The sequence below is a fragment of the Protopterus annectens genome, chromosome 7.part0, assembly GCF_019279795.1.
Source record: "Protopterus annectens isolate FY-2018-M chromosome 7.part0, PAN1.0, whole genome shotgun sequence".
Classification (NCBI taxonomy): Eukaryota; Metazoa; Chordata; order Ceratodontiformes; family Protopteridae; genus Protopterus; species Protopterus annectens.
Window position 1 is genome coordinate 390,219,964 of NC_056739.1, and position 19,419 is coordinate 390,239,382.

The following is a 19,419-nucleotide window of genomic DNA, read 5'->3' on the forward strand; positions in this document are numbered from 1 at the left end:
ATTCTACTAATTAATGTCATGGACAGTCGAGAGATATAGGTTCATAGGTTCATAGGTAGGTACTAGGCTATTGGCCCTAGGGCCCATATAAGCCTAGCCAAAAAGGTACTCTGGTTTTCGCCACCCAAGAAAATTATTTTCCTGTGCCCCTGTCGAGCAGAGGCACAGAAGTGATCCATGGGGTGAATTTCCTATTTCCCATCCAATCATCAAGATTTTTCTTGAAGAGTGCTAATGAGGAGCTCTGTTTAACATAGACAGGTAGTCTGTTCCAAAGTATGGGAAGTCTCTGGGACAGGAATCTATCCCTCCAGCATGTTCTGTTTATTGTGGTGACAAGGTTTAGGTCCCTATAGTGTGTAGTTCGGAGGGATTGGGATTTGTTTAAGTGGAGTATGTCCAACAGCTCTGGGTTTGACATAGCTTTGTATGTTAGGCAGAGATTGCCTCTGAGTAGGCGATATGCGACGGAGTAAAGCTGGAGTTTTTTGAGACGGTCTGCGTAAGGTATCTTCCCAAACAGGCAGGAACAGAATCCAAAAGGTAAATCCTTAAAATGGTAGAACACAGATCCAAAGTAGTGTAAAAAGTAACGCTTTTATTTAGAATAAAAACAGCACCACCACAGCTTCTTCAGCATAAAACATCTTTTTTTATAAAAACCGCCAATTTTAAATAAATAAATTCAATGACGTAATGTCAAAGTGTCTAACATTTAAAGGACCAGTACATCCAAATGCACATACTATAGTGTATCATTTACAACAATGGTATTATCATTTAGTGTCACAATATCAGGGAAACTTCCCACAGATACACAACCATGCACCCGTAGCAAACAAGTCCACTTCAAAGGCATAAATTATGTAGTAATATACCTTTGTAGTTGTTAGAACCAGTACCAGTGAATATCCAATAATAAATATGTTTAAGCCTAACATGTACATAGTATTGTGTTGAAAACTCACTAATTAACTTAGTTCTTAATAAATGTTCAATATTAAAATAGGATATAAAATGTGTGTAATATATAGTAAATGAATAATGAAATTGTCTAAATAAGTAAAAAGTGTACTCCAAAAGTCATTATTCACAAGAGTACTACTGTAAGAAGTTATCATGTGACAAACGTTCTATGAATAAGACCCTATTATACTTTCTTCTTCTTTCTCAGGAAATTTCTCATTTTCAGCATGCAATTAATGTTGCAGCTTTCATTAAGCCCTGGAAAGTTAAAAGAATTCAGGCTTATCTGCCATTCCAATTCATGGACTTCTAATAAAATGTTGACAGGTACCCCCCCTCAAGGTGTGTGGTATTGAATCTATAGCTGTGAAGTTAAAACTGTGTCCTACATATTTCTCATAATGTTTAGCTAGGGCATTGTCACATTTTTTTGTTCTAATTGCATATAAATGTTCATATACCCTATCCCGGAGTTTGCGGTCAGTTTTACCTACATAACAGGCTTCACAGCAGTTGCATCTTGCTAAATACACTATAGTCTTGGAAATGAAACTCAAATTACAGTTAATAATGTAACTATGCCCACCTATCTGGAAAGTACTACAATTATTAATATGATGACAATATTTACAAAACCCACACTGTTTACATCCCTTCATTTTACTATTATTGTTAGAGTTATTATTACTTTCAAGTATAGACTTTAAATTTCTTCCTCTCTTGTATATAAAATTAGGTCTTACACCCAATTTTCTCAATAATTCCTCATTATTTAAAATGTACTGCCAGTTCTTCAATAAAATTATTTGAATATCAAAAGAGTCACTATTATAAGTGGAAATAAAACTAATCCTAATAGTATCTGCACTCTCATAAGTTTTATTATTACTTGTGCTCTCTAATGTTGTGTTAGTTACATCTGAGTCGGTAGTCAAAGTAAAAACTTCAGTTCCTATAATTCTCTTTTTTAAAAGAGGAAGAAACGTCCCATTCAATCTTTTGTTGTCAACTTCATGCAGAAGTTCCAAAAATAAGTCTAAAGGGTAATCCCTACTAGTGAACATGTTTTCAAGTATTTTGCACTCGTCATAGAAAGCTGTTTCCCTGTTGCACATTCTGGCTGCTCTAATGAGCTGACCCTTGATAATAGCTCTTTTCTGTTTAAAAGGATGTGAGCTTTTGAAGTGTAACAGGGAATTGCAATATGTTGGTTTTCTATATATGGTGGAAATATATTCAAGATTAATGTTGTCCTTAAGTAGTTTTACATCTAAATAATCTATTTCAGTAGTAGAAAAAGTAAAAGTAAATTTCAAAAAAAAAGTAGAATTATTACAAAATTCTATTAATTGCGTAGCTTCATCCACATCTACATCAAATAAAATGAAGATGTCGTCCAGGTACCTGGTATATAATTTTATTTTCTCCTTATTGATGTTTTCAAATAAGTGTGTTTTTTCCCAGAACGCCATGAATAAATTGGCAACTGTGGCCCCACAAGGTGACCCCATTGCTACGCCTTGTGTTTGTAAGTATACTTTTTCATTAAAAATAAAATAGTTAGATGTCAAAATTATATCCAACAATTCAGACACTATGTCTATCTCGTTTTTTACTGCTCCCAAGTCCTCAAGCATAAGAGATACCCATTCCACTGCTTCTAGATGAGGTATCGATGTATAAAGATCGACCACATCGATCGTAAGAAAATTGTAGGAATTTTCAAACAACATGTTATTCATACTACTTAGGAAGGACCAAGAATCCTTACAAATATGAGGTAACAATTTCAAATATTTAGCTAAAATCCTATCTACCAACTGTGCACAAGGGTAAGTGATAGAAAGGTGTCCGTCAATCAGTGCATGTAGAGGTGGGTTATATAGGTCTTTATGTATTTTTGGCACCCCAAAAATCACAGGATTTTTAGACATGTTGATGTCAGTATAGTTAAATGTATCTAAGTCAATTTTGCCTTCTATAAACATGTCTCTAAAATAACCTCTAATTCTTGTTTTTGACACATTCAGTTCATTGATTGATGACTGAATGTACGCTGGACCAGTTAATATTTGTTCCATCTTTTCAATATAGAAGTGGTTATCAAAAATGACCAAACCACCCCCTTTGTCTAGTTTAATAACCCTAGTTGCTGAAGCACACAGTTGTTTAAGGCATTGTTTTTGTTCTATAGTTGTATTGTAGTTATTTTGTCTATTCATTGACCCAGTCTTTTCTCCTAGACTCCTTATATCTATCTCACATGCTTTTTCAAAGGAAGCTAGTACCGGATGTAAAGGAGGATTAAACGTACTAGCTAATTTCAACTTATGGTCTACTGTGTGATGTTAGTGTTACTGAAAAGAATATTCAAATTAAGTTTCCTTACAAAGCATTTCAAATCAATAATAGTCTTAGAGATGTTGAGTTTTCTTGTGGGAACAAAAGTATTACCATAAGCAAGTAACTCAATAAGACAAGGATCTAACTGTACACTAGAAAAGTTGTAGATGTTAAAGTCACCTTTCTTATTAGTCAAAATAGACAGATTATTGGAATGAATATTGTCCTTAGTCACCGTTTCTGGTGCAGTTGATAGAACATTATAGTTGACAGTGGAATTACTACAATTAGCAGAAGTCAAAGATGTTAATACTTGGTTTTGTTCCATTTCTTCTGTTGCGGTTTGAAATTCCGTGGCCCTAAAAAACAACCATCATTAGAGTTATTGTTGTAATTCGACTGTCTGTTGTTAACATAATGCGGTGGGCCATTTTTGTTGACCTTTTCTTGAATTCTGTTGCTACGTCTTAAAGTTGGTACATCAGTACGTTCATAGTCATAATCAGAATTATCTGCATAGGAAACAGGATGCTGGTCCTGTCCCCCATACGATGAGTCTATTGGAACAGTATCAGTCTGACCATTTAGTTTAACAAACGCTGTATTGTTAGCGTATGCTGTTCTGTCCCTCGTAAGCTTTTTATTCTTGGTAACTTTAGATTTTTCAATAAATAAGTCTATACTTGTAAAGGTCCGAATGTAGTCGAACCTATAATGTTCAAAGTCTAAGTCATTCCTAAGTATGGTATCCAAGTCAGAGACTTCTTTGGTCAGTTTGTTAATCTGAATATTGTAATGTTTAATCAAAACTTCAAGGAGTTGTAAGCCTTGTGCATTAAAAAGTGATATCAACTCCTTATTAAAGTCAGGGTCAGAAAATAAGCCTGTTGGGCAAAAAGATGACCTTAACCCCTTAGGGATTAATTTTTCAAGTTGACATTGTCTAAAATACTGAACTTCTAATTGAAGTCTTTTTAACTTTAACAGACTAGTGTCAAACATTTTCAAGTTATTAACAATAGTGTCATTACTTACTGGTTCATTCATGAAAAAGTATACTTACAAACACAAGGCGTAGCAATGGGGTCACCTTGTGGGGCCACAGTTGCCAATTTATTCATGGCGTTCTGGGAAAAAACACACTTATTTGAAAACATCAATAAGGAGAAAATAAAATTATATACCAGGTACCTGGACGACATCTTCATTTTATTTGATGGAGATGTGGATGAAGCTATGCAATTAATAGAATTTTGTAATAATTCTACTTTTTTTTTTGAAATTTACTTTTACTTTTTCTACTACTGAAATAGATTATTTAGATGTAAAACTACTTAAGGACAACATTAATCTTGAATATATTTCCACCATATATAGAAAACCAACATATTGCAATTCCCTGTTACACTTCAAAAGCTCACATCCTTTTAAACAGAAAAGAGCTATTATCAAGGGTCAGCTCATTAGAGCAGCCAGAATGTGCAACAGGGAAACAGCTTTCTATGACGAGTGCAAAATACTTGAAAACATGTTCACTAGTAGGGATTACCCTTTAGACTTATTTTTAACTTCTGCATGAAGTTGACAACAAAAGATTGAATGGGACGTTTCTCCCTCTTTTAAAAAAGAGAATTATAGGAACTGAAGTTTTTACTTTGACTACCGACTCGGATGTAACTAACACAACATTAGAGAGCACAAGTAATAATAAAACTTATGAGAGTGCAGATACTATTAGGATTAGTTTTATTTCCACTTATAATAGTGACTCTTTTGATATTCAAATAATTTTATTGAAGAACTGGCAGTACATTTTAAATAATGAGGAATTATTGAGAAAATTGGGTGTAAGACCTAATTTTATATACAAGAGAGGAAGAAATTTGAAGTCTATACTTGAAAGTAATAATAACTCTAACAATAATAGTAAAATGAAAGGATGTAAACAGTGTGGGTTTTGTAAACATTGTCATCATATTAATAATTGTAGTACTTTCCAGATAGGTGGGCATAGTTACTTTATTAACTGTAATTTGAGTTGCATTTCCAAGTCTATAGTGTATTTAGCAAGATGCAACTGCTGTGAAGCCTATTATGTAGGTAAAACTGACCGCAAACTCCAGGATAGGGTATATGAACATTTATATGCAATTAGAACAAATAAATGTGGCAATGCCCTAGCTAAACATTGTGAGAAATATGTAGGACACAGTTTTAACTTCACAGCTATAGATTCAATACCACACACCTTGAGGGGGGGACCTGTCAACATTTTATTAGAAGTCCGTGAATTGGAATGGCAGATAAGCCTGAATTCTTTTAACTTTCCAGGGCTTAATGAAAGCTGCAACATTAATTGCATGCTGAAAATGAGAAATTTCCTGAGAAAGAAGAAGAAAGTATAATAGGGTCTTATTCATAGAACGTTTGTCACATGATAACTTCTTACAGTAGTACTCTTGTGAATAATGACTTTTGGAGTACACTTTTTACTTATTTAGACAATTTCATTAGTCATTTACTATATATTACACACATTTTATATCCTATTTTAATATTGAACATTTATTAAGAACTAAGTTAATTAGTGAGTTTTCAACACAATACTATGTACATGTTAGGCTTAAACATATTTATTATTGGATATTTACTGGTACTGGTTCTAACAACTACAAAGGTATATTACTACATAATTTATGTCTTTGAAGTGGACTTGTTTGCTACGGGTGCATGGTTGTGTATCTGTGGGAAGTTTCCCTGATATTGTGACACTAAATGATAATACCATTGTTGTAAATGATACACTATAGTATGTGCATTTGGATATACTGGTCCTTTAAATGTTAGACACTTTGACATTACGTCATTGAATTTATTTATTTAAAATTGGCGGTTTTTATAAAAAAAGATGTTTCATGCTGAAGAAGCTGTGGTGGTACTACGGCGAAAACGCTGTTTTTATTCTAAATAAAAGCGTTACTTTTTACACTACTTTGGATCTGTGTTCTACCATTTTAAGGATTTACCTTTTGGATTCTGTTCCTGCCTGTTTGGGAGGTTACGTTCTTCTGTGTGTTTCTATGGTTTGTGCGTTTTTTTGTGGAGTGGCATCATGCGTAAGGTATCTGTTTGAGGCCAGTAATCCTCTTTGTGAGGTATTTTTGTGGCTTCTCCAGTTGTTGTAGATGTCTTTTGAGGTACATACCAAAAGGGGCGCTGTACTCTATAATGGGTCTAATGAATGATGAGTAGAGGGGAACAATGACCTTTTTTTTTCTGGATGAGAAACCTTTTGTGATGAAGTGTGCCATGTAGAAGGATTTCCTGACCACTGTGGCGATGTGATTATCAAAGGAGGGACTACTGTCCACCTGTGTCCCAAGGTCTCTTATCACACTTTCGGTGTTAAGTAGACTACCACCTATGTGGTAGTTCATGGGTACAGAGTTTTTACCAAAGGGGATGACAATGCACTTTTCGGCATTGAACTTTAGGCCATGGCTTTAACACCAGACATCTGTATCAGTGAGGCCCTTTTGTAGGATGCACACATCGTTAGGAGTTTCGATTATGGCTCCCAGTTTGCAGTCATCTATAAACTTCATTAACCAAAGAGCTTCTGTGTTAGCCTGTACTTCAGAGAAGTAGATACCAAACAGGACAGGACCCAGGACTGAACCCTGTGGTACTCCACTTGTCACTGGTCTGAAGTTGGATTTGGAGTCTGCTACTTTCACAGTGTGGGTTCTGTCCATGAGCCAGTTGGCAACCCATCTTGTGACACAGGGATTCATACCTAGTTTAGTGAGTTTGTCTATAATTCCAGAGTGGGGGGTGGTATTGAAAGCCTTGACGAGATCTAGATAGGCTGTGTGAACCACCTTACCCTCATCTATGGCTTTGGTGACTGCTTCAAAGAAGTCTATCAGGTTTAGAAGACATGATCTGCCTTTTACAAACCCAAACTGGGTGGGGTCCAGAGTTTGGAGATTACCAATGTCTTTGTTTATGAGTTCCATGACGATACATTCCATGGCCTTGCAGACCAGGCTCATCAGGCTAATGGGGTGGTAGTTCCCGGGGTCCATCATAGCTCCCTCTTTGTGGAGTGGGATAACCGTCATGGTGCGCCATTCAGTGGGCACAACGCCTGAGGTGAGGCTATGATTGAACATGGTACTTAGGTGGGGTGCCAGTTCATTCTGTAGTTCGTGTAAAACGCAGCCTGGGATATTGTCAGGTCCCATGGATGCTGTGTTCTTGGCTTTGGAGAGTGTGTTTTTTACCCGTGCAGCCATGATTACAGGAACTTTGCATTCTTCCAGTATAGAGATGGGCCCATTAGGGGATGAGGGGGGGTAAAGTTAGCACTGAGCCTATCTGCCAGGGTGTTGGCAATATCAGTTAGTTCTGTATATTTAGTGCCATTGTGCTGTAACTCAGAGCAGATCTGAGTGTTGCCATTGAGATTCTTGACATAGCTATAAAATGCTTTGTGGTTGTCTTTAGAGTCAGTGGCAATTTTGTTTTCGTAATTAGCTTTGGAGGATTTTATGAAGGATCTCAGCTTCTTACTGAGGCTGGCCAGGGAGCTCCTCCAGTCATGGGATTTTACTCTTTTTTGCAACAGTTCCTTTCTTCTGTTGTAGAGTTTGTTTATGGCAGAGGACCACCAGATTGGCTTCCTTTTTTTGGAGGATAGCATCTTGGTTCTGTTAGGGATAGCACGATCCATGCACTTGTGTAAGTGCTTATAAAGTGCATTTGTGTAGAATTCAGCAGTCGCACCTCTATTGTCCATCTGCATGGGTGTCATGATGTTTGCCACTTCTGTCTTAAGAAGTGTGAAGTTGGCTTTGGAGAAGTTTTTTACGGTGGTTTCCCTAATGGGTGGTGGGGGTGGGATTTGGATGTCTAGGGTAATTAGCTTGTGGTCAGATCTGACCAACGAGGAATTGACCTCTGGTGTGGAACACCGGTCACCCATGTTGGTAATGACCAGGTCTAGGATATTGCTGCCTCTGGTGGGGGTATGAATACATTGCTCCAAGGTGTTAGAATTTATGAATTCCAGAAAACGTTGAGCAAAAGTGTTGGTACATGAGTAGTTTCCCAGTTAATGATGGGGTAGTTGAAATCGCCCATTATTAGGGTGTTGGGTTGTACCCTAATATTTTCCAGTGTATCAAGAAATGAGGAGTGGGGCATGGTGGGGGGTCTGTAGCAAGCTACAATTTGGATTGCGGTCTTGCCCAGAGTTAGTTGCACTTGGATAATCTTGGATGCATTATGCTGTGCAACTAGCCTGGAAGTGTGGATATCCTTGATGAATATGGACACGCCTCCACCTTTAGTGCTTTGGTCCGGGTTAGGTGGCTGAAAGGTGTGGTATGAATTGTAGCCGGGTAATGCAGGGGTGCTCTTTGGAGCTTTGAACCAGGTCTCTGTCACTGCACAGATGGTGATGTTCTCCATTTTAAGGAGTGCCTTGAGTCAGTGCATTTTGAGATTTAGACTTCTAACATTGAGTAGCATTATCCTCAGATTTTGCTTGCTTGTACCTTTTACAGTGGTGAATTTGTCATTTGAACCTTGCCTAAAAAAGGCACTATAGGGGTGGCAAGAGCCTTAGCCAGTATCCGGAATCCCAAGGGCGACAGGTGCAGGCCATCTCTGGCAAAGCATCGTGGTCTGTTGATCATGTCATCCCAGGCAGACAAATACTGGATCCCCTTAGAATGACACCAGAAGCTTTGCTAATTGTTGAAGTCAATAATTTTGTCCTTAAACTGTGGTATCATTGTGGGTGGTGGCAGGATGCTACTGAGGGCTAGCGTCATACCTACCTGGGCTACAAGATCGGAGAGCTCCTCCATTTCTCTTTTCATGTAGTCCAGGGAGGCACGTCTCAGGTCATTCACACCAACATGTACAATGACAGAGTCATATTTGTACTTGTTGTGGAGTGACCTGAGTGTGTGCATTATTTGGAAGATCCTGGCACCCGACAGGTAGCTGACAGTAACTTTCTCCTTGTTTAGCCTGGTGAGTGGAACATCAGTGTGCCTGACTATAGAGTCACCTCTGACTAGAGTGTTGGGTACGTTGCTATGTCTTATGGGCTGTGGTTGAGTGACTGAGATTGTGGGCTATGTGTCATTTGGGTTGTGTTGGGGGGGTGGAGTTTGCTTGCGTTTCGGCTTTGGAGGTCCCTCTTGCTTGGGCAGGTTTTTATTGAGAGCCTCCACGAATGTAGGTGTGTGTTTTGCGTTTCTATGTGTGTGTTTTGATGGTGCAGATTTTGAGAGACTATGTGATGAGTGTGGTGTGGTGCAAGTGTTTAACTTCTCCTCTTGACTGTCTATTCCAGTCTTGGGTGCAGAGAGCTTTGCTTCCAGTTTGGCTATATAAGTGCATCTCTCACAGGTTGTAGTGTTGGGTGGTAGGAGGAGAGGGTTGTGTGTGTACATGAGGCAATTGCTGTATTGCCCCAAGATGCCCAGATTCATCAGGTAGACAGGAGAAAACACCGGGAGCTGACCCTTAGACATGCCTGGATAGGTGCTTATTTATTAAGTACTCATGCTTATCAGCAATGAAAAGCTTTTTACTTTTATTATATTTAGTGGCATTAACAGTTTCAGGTGATGATAGAGAACACTGAACTTTGCATAGCCACATCACTTGTTATTCTGAATTTCTGCTTAATGCAAGGTGCAGTGCTCTCCATTATAACCCTCCCACCCATCTTAAATATATCTGCTGCAAGGTCAATCAACAGTGGAGAAAAAAGAAAACACCATTGTTAGTGAAACTCGTTTCACCTTTTTCCTTCAACTGGTGCTGTCAATTTAGCCAGAGGAACCAGATCTTACACTGTTTTCCTTCCACAGGCATATATTCCTTAAATGAAAATTGTACTTCTACTGAAGTGCTGCGTCCTGGAGTCATTCATTCTGTTGGACTACCTGTTAGGTGTAGAATTTCAGGACAACAACAGCCTACATGAGCATTGTATGCCCAGATTAGAGATTACCACATCTACTTATAATCATCTAAATTTTCTGTATTATTCAGCTACCTGCTGTTCCAGGTTTACTTATTCATAGGTACACCAGATATGGGCTTTTGTTATTCATGACCCAAGTCCATAACATAGGGGTAGACACAAAATACCTTGACAGTTGAGAGCATTCAGTAAATCAGCAAATCTTTGGGAAGTGTGAGAAAATTAAAGCACTCAAAGAAACAATGTGGAAAAATAGGGAGATAATGCAGACTTCAGATGGACAGTAACTGGATAGGTTTGACAACTCTTTTTAAAGGGTTTTCCCTTCGCACTTATGCAACCTGCATTTACACTATGTTGTGGACCTAGCTGGGGAGTAACTATGACACTAATGGAGTTTGTTGGATGTAAAATATATTACAAAATGATGTAAGTTAGCCTTGAAAAAATCATTATAAGCAATGTGCATTGAACATAAATTACAAACTGATCTGTAAATACATTCTGATACAGTTTGCGAAAAGAATATTGTTTATGGCCATTATTCTGTACTCTCATGGATCACGGGCCAGCCTTTAAGTAGCTGTCCTACAAAGTCAGTAGGCAACAGAAACATATGCTCATGAAGATGTTGCCTTTACATAAAGAAGAATTTAAAGTTTATTTCAACTGTACTCAAAAGAAATTTGCTTCTTGAGAGCTAGGTTAAGAAGTGCTGTAGATTTCCCATCAGATAAATCTAGTATTTCAAGAACTTAATTTGATATAGAATATGATATACCTTGCATATAAATTTAATTTAAAAATAGCTCCATTTTAATGATAAAAGCTAAAAGGCTATCCTTTTGTCTTTGACCCTACCAATGTCCAACATATCAATAGTGTGAATTACTCAACAGGAAGGAGACTTGCATTTGATACTGGAAGCTCAGAAGACATTGACCTGTATTCCCAAACCACTTTGCTCATCTGCATTTTCCAGTACTGACAATGTAGTGCATCATAACACACATGATACACTCCTAAATGTACAACAGTTCTAATGAGGTATTAATCCAGGGCCCCATTTACTCGAGCTGCTGGTAACTCAGGTGGCTACAAAAGATCCCACGCCACTTTTTTTAAAAAAGTGGTGGGTGCATTCATTTTTCACTATAATGAAATCAATAAAAATTAAATTTCTAACAAATAATATTCAGGAATCTACGTCTCCATTATAACTACCTGAAAGAAAAAAAAATAGTATCAAGCAATGCAAAAAAATAAGCTCGTGCATTTCTTGAAGTATATACACCCATTAAAATATTTGGTACACCCCCTTTTTTGTTCATCAACTGTTTATTGTAGTATCCTCTTCTATAATACCCACAAACTCTATGCATCCAGCAAGTCATTTTAATAAACTATTTAACCCTTTATAACAATCATAAATTATATAAATTATACTCTGCTCTTCTAAGATGTTAAAATGAACTTTCCCTGTCATACTGCTAGCATTTCTGCAAACCCATGGAATCACTTTACAGTGAAAACTTGTGTTCTGTTGCCTCTTATTCTTTACAGTTTTAAAGAGCATCTCTTACCTGTTCTCCTAAGTTATCCCAACTTGGCATTAAATAAAATGTATTCACCATCCTTCTCTACCAAAGCCTGCCCCACAGTGTGCAATCTGCCACTCATCTCAGGCACTTTATCTCCATCACCTCTAGCTTCCTTAACTACTCTGCCTTCACTACCTAGGTTTCTGTACCATACAGTAGTATTGTCACACCACTGTTCTGTACCATACAGTAGTATTGTCACACCACTGTTCTGTACCATACAGTAGTATTGTCACACCACTGTTCTGTACCATAGAGAGGTATTGTCACACCACTGTTCTGTACCGTACAGTAGTATTGTCACACCACTGTTCTGTACCATACAGTAGTATTGTCACACCACTGTTCTGTACCATACAGTAGTATTGTCACACCACTGTTCTGTACCATACAGTAGTATTGTCACACCACTGTTCTGTACCATACAGTAGTATTGTCACACCACTGTTCTGTACACCTTACTTTACGTCTTCCTTGGCATTCTTTTGTCCCATACCACTCCAGATAATGTCTGGCAGATGGTTGCAGCCACTCTGATTCTAGCTTTGGCCTCCTCATTCAGATTTCTCTTATCCTCAACCACCCCTCCAAGATACTTGAAATTGTTAATCTGTTCCACTGTTTTCCCTTCTGTCTCAGTATTTTGGTTCTTATTTCCTTCATTTGCCATAATGACAATTGTCTTGTCTATGCTCACTTTCATCCCGTGTGCCTTCAATTTTGCATTCCATTTCACTATCATTTGCTGAAGTTCCGGTTCTGAATCTGCTTATAATGTCACATTTTCTGCGTACAGCAGCTTTGTTGATCTTTCCACTCCAACATGTTTGCTAATGTAGTCACTCACCAATATGAACAACGTTGAGCTCAGAATTGATGCAAACCCACTCCCACTAGCAACTTCTCTGGGAGTATGAGCACAGTTTGTACTTGTGTCATTGTGTACTTGTACACAGCCTGCATGAATTTTATCACGGCTTACATTTATTAAGTACATGTATATATGGTATATATATATATATATATATATATATATATATATATATATATATATATATGTATATGTATATATATATATATGTATATATAAATATATATAAATATATATGTATATATATATATGTATGTCTGTATGTATATATGGTATATATATATATATATATATATATATATATGTTTGTGTGTGTGTGTGTGTGTGTGTGTGTGCGTGTGTGTGTGTGTGTGTGTGTGTGTGTTATTTTCTTGGTCATCTCTATATTCCATGCGTTTTGTGTCCATTCGCATTGTGTCCCTTGCTGGATGCGTTTATTGGACCCAAGATATCAAACTACTTTTCTATTTGTGTTTCACAGCAAAGCAGTTTAATAAAGTTCTATAATTAATTGTGAGTCATATCTTGGTGTAATAAGTTTTTCCTATAAAGAGGCCTGCAGCTCTGGTTTTGGACAATCATATGTGGTTCTGTGTAGATCTAAACAGTTGTTTAGTTGACCAAGTTACTGAATTAGTACAATTTGGGTCAGGCCCATTTGCAGTAGTGATCCAGAGAGGTAATTGAAAAAAATACTGCTGTTTCATCTTCATAGTTTTCACAACATTTATAAGCACTGCTGAGATCTCTGATTATAACCTAGTCTTTCAATTGTTTACATTTACCAGTCCACAGCTTGCAACAAGGGACAGTTTGTGGATGGACCATGGATGCAAACATACTGGATCTGGTCCTCACTGTTATGGAAGAGCACTGCACACCCCCTAGAGTAATGTCCTCTCTGGTGAGATCGGACTACAAAACAGTTTCCTTTGAAGTAGAAATAAAACCTATAACCCACAAAACCTTGGAATATTCAGGAACTGCTCTAAGGCTAACTTCCTGCTAAGTGATAACCTGACAAAATTTCAAACCTCCATAACCCCTGAGAACGCTACTGCCTATTTGGAACTTTTCATAGAAACCCTGTTAAAAGCCACATAGAGGCAGCTGTACCCACCACAAATAAGTACAGAACTAACTCAAAAAACAAGCCATGCTGGTGGAATCACATCATCAATAGGCTGTATAAAAGATGGAAGAAAATCATGGCAAAAAATTAGGGGGTGTAGAACTCAGCAGGATAACAGCACTTTCAAATTAAACAAACAACTTAGAGAATGAATAAAGTTTACAAAAGCCAAATTTCAGACAAATTTGCCCTCCAAGGCCAAGGACAACCACAAGGGATTCCTGAGCTATGTCCACAACCTCAAAGGCATTACATAATTGTGTGCAGAGCTAGTTGTTAGTGAAGCTGCCTATACTGAGCCAGAAGATATATCAAACCTACTGGCAGACAAATTCAATTCTGTCTTTACCTGTCTCTCTCCTTTAACTTCCACTCAGGAAATATCATCAAATGTAACCTCCCTACTATCAATAGGGAACAGGTCCTCAATGCTTTCTCTAAGCCCAAGAAAACTGCATCAATGGGCCCAGACAATATTCCAAGGTGCCTTCTAAATTGTATTAAACATGACCTATCATGCCTTCCAGAATTGCTATTTAACCACAGCCTCCAAACAGGCTTCATGTTGCACAAATAGAAAACAGCTCTTGTCATCCCTCTGCACAAAGGTGGGTCATCTACAGACCCTGGAAACTACAGACTGACAAGTCTCACTAGTCTCAAAGTCACGGAAAGAATTATCATAGAAATGTTCAATAATTACAAAGGAAACGTCCAGAAACTGGGCTCAACCCAATTTGATTTTGCCAAGTGCAGGTCATGCCTGCTGGACTTCTTTGAGATGGTCTCCAAAGCAATGAATAATAACAAAACAGTTCATACTGCTTACCCTGACCTGGCCAAGGCATTTGACACAATACCCCACTCAGGTATTGTCGATTAACTCAAGAGGTTAAGTATAAACCCTTATGTCACCCAGTGGATAGCCAGGTAGCTCACAGACAGGACCCAGGAAGTTAGAATTAAGGAGTCCACCTGTTCAAAGAGGCTAGTCACACGTGGATTCCCTCAGTGATTCGTCTTGTGACAGTTCCTTTTTTGTTATTTACTTCTCTGAGAAGTCACAGAATCCCTCACCAACACTAATGTTCTCCAGGAAGGGCTGACAAAAAAACATGTAGCAGAGTCATGAGCTAAACCTAAATGCAAAGAAATGCATAATAGCATCATTCAAGAAGTCATCTACTTTTGGTAAGTATGAAATTGACCACAGCCCTTAGAGTCAACCAAGTAGGCATTTGGGGACATACTAGACAGTAATCTAGCCTTTGGCCGAAGGAGATTATTGTTCTATTATATTCAGCATTCATCAGACCTGTCACTGAGTATCATCAGACCTGCCACTGAGTATCATCAGACCTGTCATTGAGTATCATCAGATCTGCCATTGAGTACAATGTCCCCTTTGGTATGTATCTAACCAGGCACATCCAACAAGTGGAATGTCCACGCAGGTTCCCCACTAAAAGTACACAGACTGCCTTAAAGTCCTATCCCTGTATTCTACCTCCTACAGGTTATTGAGGGGAGATCTATGCCTGGTATACAAGGCATTGTTGGGTCCCACCCTGATGGACCTTACATATATCAACAAAACAAACAGCACCAGAATTATCCATTCTGAAGACTTAAACCTTGCCTATGATATAGGCGATGCACGTGTTTATCCCAGAGACTACCCCTTCTCTGGATCAGGCTCCCCACCCATGTGAAGCAGAGTTCATCCCTAACCCAAGTCAAGTCTAACTTGGACAAATGGATAGGGAACAGGAAATTCAACTCTGGTATGGCATCTATGTCTCTAACAGACAGAGGCAGCCTGTAAATGGTTCATCTCCCACACCCCTGCTTACACTTATCAAGGGTACCAGAACTTGTCAATGATTTGGGATGCATGGCCAAGCTTAAAAGGATGATAGTGGTCATTAGTCTAGTACACGCATAACAAACATTATGGACAACAAAAAATGAGCGGGCATGATTATGCAGATTGTTCTCTTTTATAATAAGGCTGCCCCGTACTGGCCAAGAATGAAGAAAGCAATCTCACTCATTACAGATTATCTAACATCTGCCTGTAGCTGACATCCCATAATGGTAAATGAATCATACATTTGTGTTCTTAATATTTGTGCATCTGTTGTTAAAGGTGTGTCATGACACAACACAGAGAAGCTGCTTGGTTTTGTGCTGCAGCCACCACAAATTAATTTGTCAAGAGGTTAGGGGCTGCACTGAAGTAAGAAGGTGACTGTGGCCTGTTCTTTGGCAGCTCACAATGTCCTATGCAAAAGCGACTTATATACATTGTCTCATGTCAGTATACTGTTATGCAAACACCACAGAAACACTAAGGATACCCACTTGCATGTACAGATATCAGCATTAGTAAAATGTTCAGTGCATACATAGCACTTAAGGGTTTACCTTTCTGCCTCAAGAAGTGCTAAATGAGACTGTAAATATAATCCTGTAGATGGATATGCTTTTGGATTCTGTATGCAATTTCAAATGCAGTTTCTTTGTACTGATTTTAACAAAGAGATTAGTGCATAAAAATATACCTCACCTGAACAATTCTTTGGATTATTTTTTTCTTCACACCAACCATGTAACATGGCATAGGAGAGTAAGGTTTACTGGGCAAATGTGCCAGCTGAAGGCCATCATCCTTGTGGGTGACTTGTCAAACTGCCTAACTAAGGCTGTATAATGTATTGTGAGATATACAGATGTCACCCTCATTCTCATGCAGAAGATTCCAGTTTGCACCACTCCATTCCAGCAAGCCTTGCCTTAAGTCATCAGTAACAGTGTAGACATCTCTTCCCACTCCATTCTGGCTGCTCCATCCTATCCCTCACTGTTGACCCTTCTTTTAATCGGGGATCATTCCTAAACCTAGTATGGATGGTCACCATTCTAACAGTCATGGTGAAAGCAGTTTTGGCCTTATTTCAAAGTGATAACCCCTCTAACCAAGACATAACTTTGTAACAAACGTAAAGTGGGCATAGAACAAAGAGTTGCTCATTTGCATTTCAACTGCTTTTATATTATCTTGCTAAGTCAAGAATCAGCAATAGGAGCCACTTGTGATTGCTTCATTCAACAAATATTTAATGAATATGCATAAAGCAAGACCGCCTCTACATGTTCCACATGCATTTATATTTATAATTTGGAATAGAAATTGCATAGCCAGCAAGATATAGTCAATGTAAATTTACCTATGTCACAGGTGATAATTCAATAAAGGTATTTGAGAAAATAGGCTTTACAGCTGAAACTCTTTATATTATGCAAATAATGTTTTGGTCACCGTTTTCAAGATTAAACAATTCATCTTGTCTATTAAAGATAATTACTGCAATTTTTTAGGCAGATATCTTTAGAGAATTTTTTTGCATCATGAAAACATTTAAATGACAAGACAATCAATTTGTGTGTGTTTCATCGTAGTACCTTTAAGCCTCAGTAAGGTAGCTACTATATATTTTTTTTAATAATGACTAAACTAGCATATGAAGCAATGCTTTTACCATACCAAAAGGTTTGCCTTGACTGAATGGGAAGGCTGTCTCTAATAACAGGTTTTTCAAAAGGTTCATTGCATTTGAGTCATAGTAGACTGCAACATGTGTGCTTTTTGACAATACAATAAAAGAATTCTTAAGTAAAAATGTACTTTAAATAACAATTGAGCTGACAGGAAATTTCTTCTGAGGATAAGCCAGCAACTTTCCTGAGGAAAATTAAGCATTCCATTTTATTTAATTGCAAGCTTTTAGCCTTAAAAAAGCTGCCCTTATTCACCAGTCTGATAGCATCTAATGCTCTGAGTGACAGGGAAGCACCCAAATGAACATTCTTTTTATGCATGTTGGATTAGATTGGCAAGCAGCCAAAATGCTTGTCGGTAACTCAGAACAGAAAAATACTGAACATTTCCAAATAGTAAAACAACATGGCAGGGTACAAAGAATGCATTAAAACAGAAATTTTTTATTACTTTTTGATTCAAAACAAAGTTAAATATATACACCTTTATGAAATTACTGAAAACTATGCAAAATGTATTAAGCATAAAAATGCCCACGCTCCATTCTAAACTCATATAGTATTGTAATATATTCTTTGCTCCTAAGATATGAAAATAGTACAATGCTCCAATGCTTTGAAGAAATAGTTATGGAAGTCTTTTTAGGCAGTTTTTATTTACTCAGAAAAAGACAGTCATTTCATTAATCTTGGGGCAGGGGTCAGTTACTCAACAAGAGCTTCTATTATATGCTTGCTGAAATTCTCAGATATTTGTACACTTTGAAGTTGTGAGGGTGCACATGATTTTTTACGATATACAGAGAATTTGTTTCAAAAAGTATGCATTCTTTGGATCTGAATTGTAGCTACTAGAAAACAGCAGTAATTTATTCCTAGTTTACCATTTTTCATACTGGTGACATTCTGAACAAATGTTTCAAGAACATATTCATTTCAGATTTTAAATCTTTCCTTTATACCTTCTTTAATTTCCATTAAAAGCTGCACTGAGTTTTCTTTTACAAGCATATTTCTTAAAATAGTCATTTATAGTTTGTCTGCATAGCAGAGAAGATTAATACCTCTAAAGCTTCATTCTGAATTCTTGGCTTCTCTGTTCAATAGTGGATTATAATAGGGGTGATTTGGGTGGCCACCTGAGCCCACAGCTTCAGTGCAACCAATGGTCAATGCAGAGTAGGTCACAGCAGCTGAAGCTGCTTTGCTCCACTAATAGCAGCTTTTGAAAAATGATGTATTGAAGAGTTTTACAAGATGAATGCCAATAATAAAAGTCAATCATATAAATGTTTAATTTGACCAAGGATGAACTTAGCTCCTTACGTAAACTGCAGGACAATACAGATATTACTACTAGACCAGCTGATAAGGATGGACCTATTGTTGTGCTAGATAGTGTCTGGTATGTTACGGAAATGAAATCGATGTTAGTTGAGGTCAGTTTTTTATAGTAAAATTACAAGGAAACATGTTGATTATATGATTTCTAATGTTCATTGCAGTTTAAAGTGTTTATTAACTAATAGAACTATTGACAAGTCTTTTTATGATTATTTGATCGTTGATAAACCATTGATGCCAGCCATTCATGGCATCTCGAAATTACATAAGAATCCGGTTCATCTTCCATTACATCCTATTGTGTCTGGCCAGCAATGGTTTTCTGAGCACATGTCCATTTTCATTGAGAAAATGTTTAGACCTTTTTTGGATTCAAATAGGTATATTTTGAAGGATACTCGACATGTTTTAAAGGATTTGTTTTCTAACACAAAAGGGCATGTGTTTAGCATTCATTTTTATTGGTTACCCTTGATGTCAAGTCACTGTTCACAGTGATCCCAAATTATGTTGGTATTAATAGTAATGTCTTTTGGCTTTTCCCGGTTAGGGGTTGCCACAGCGGGACTCCAGTCTGCTAATGATTGGCAGT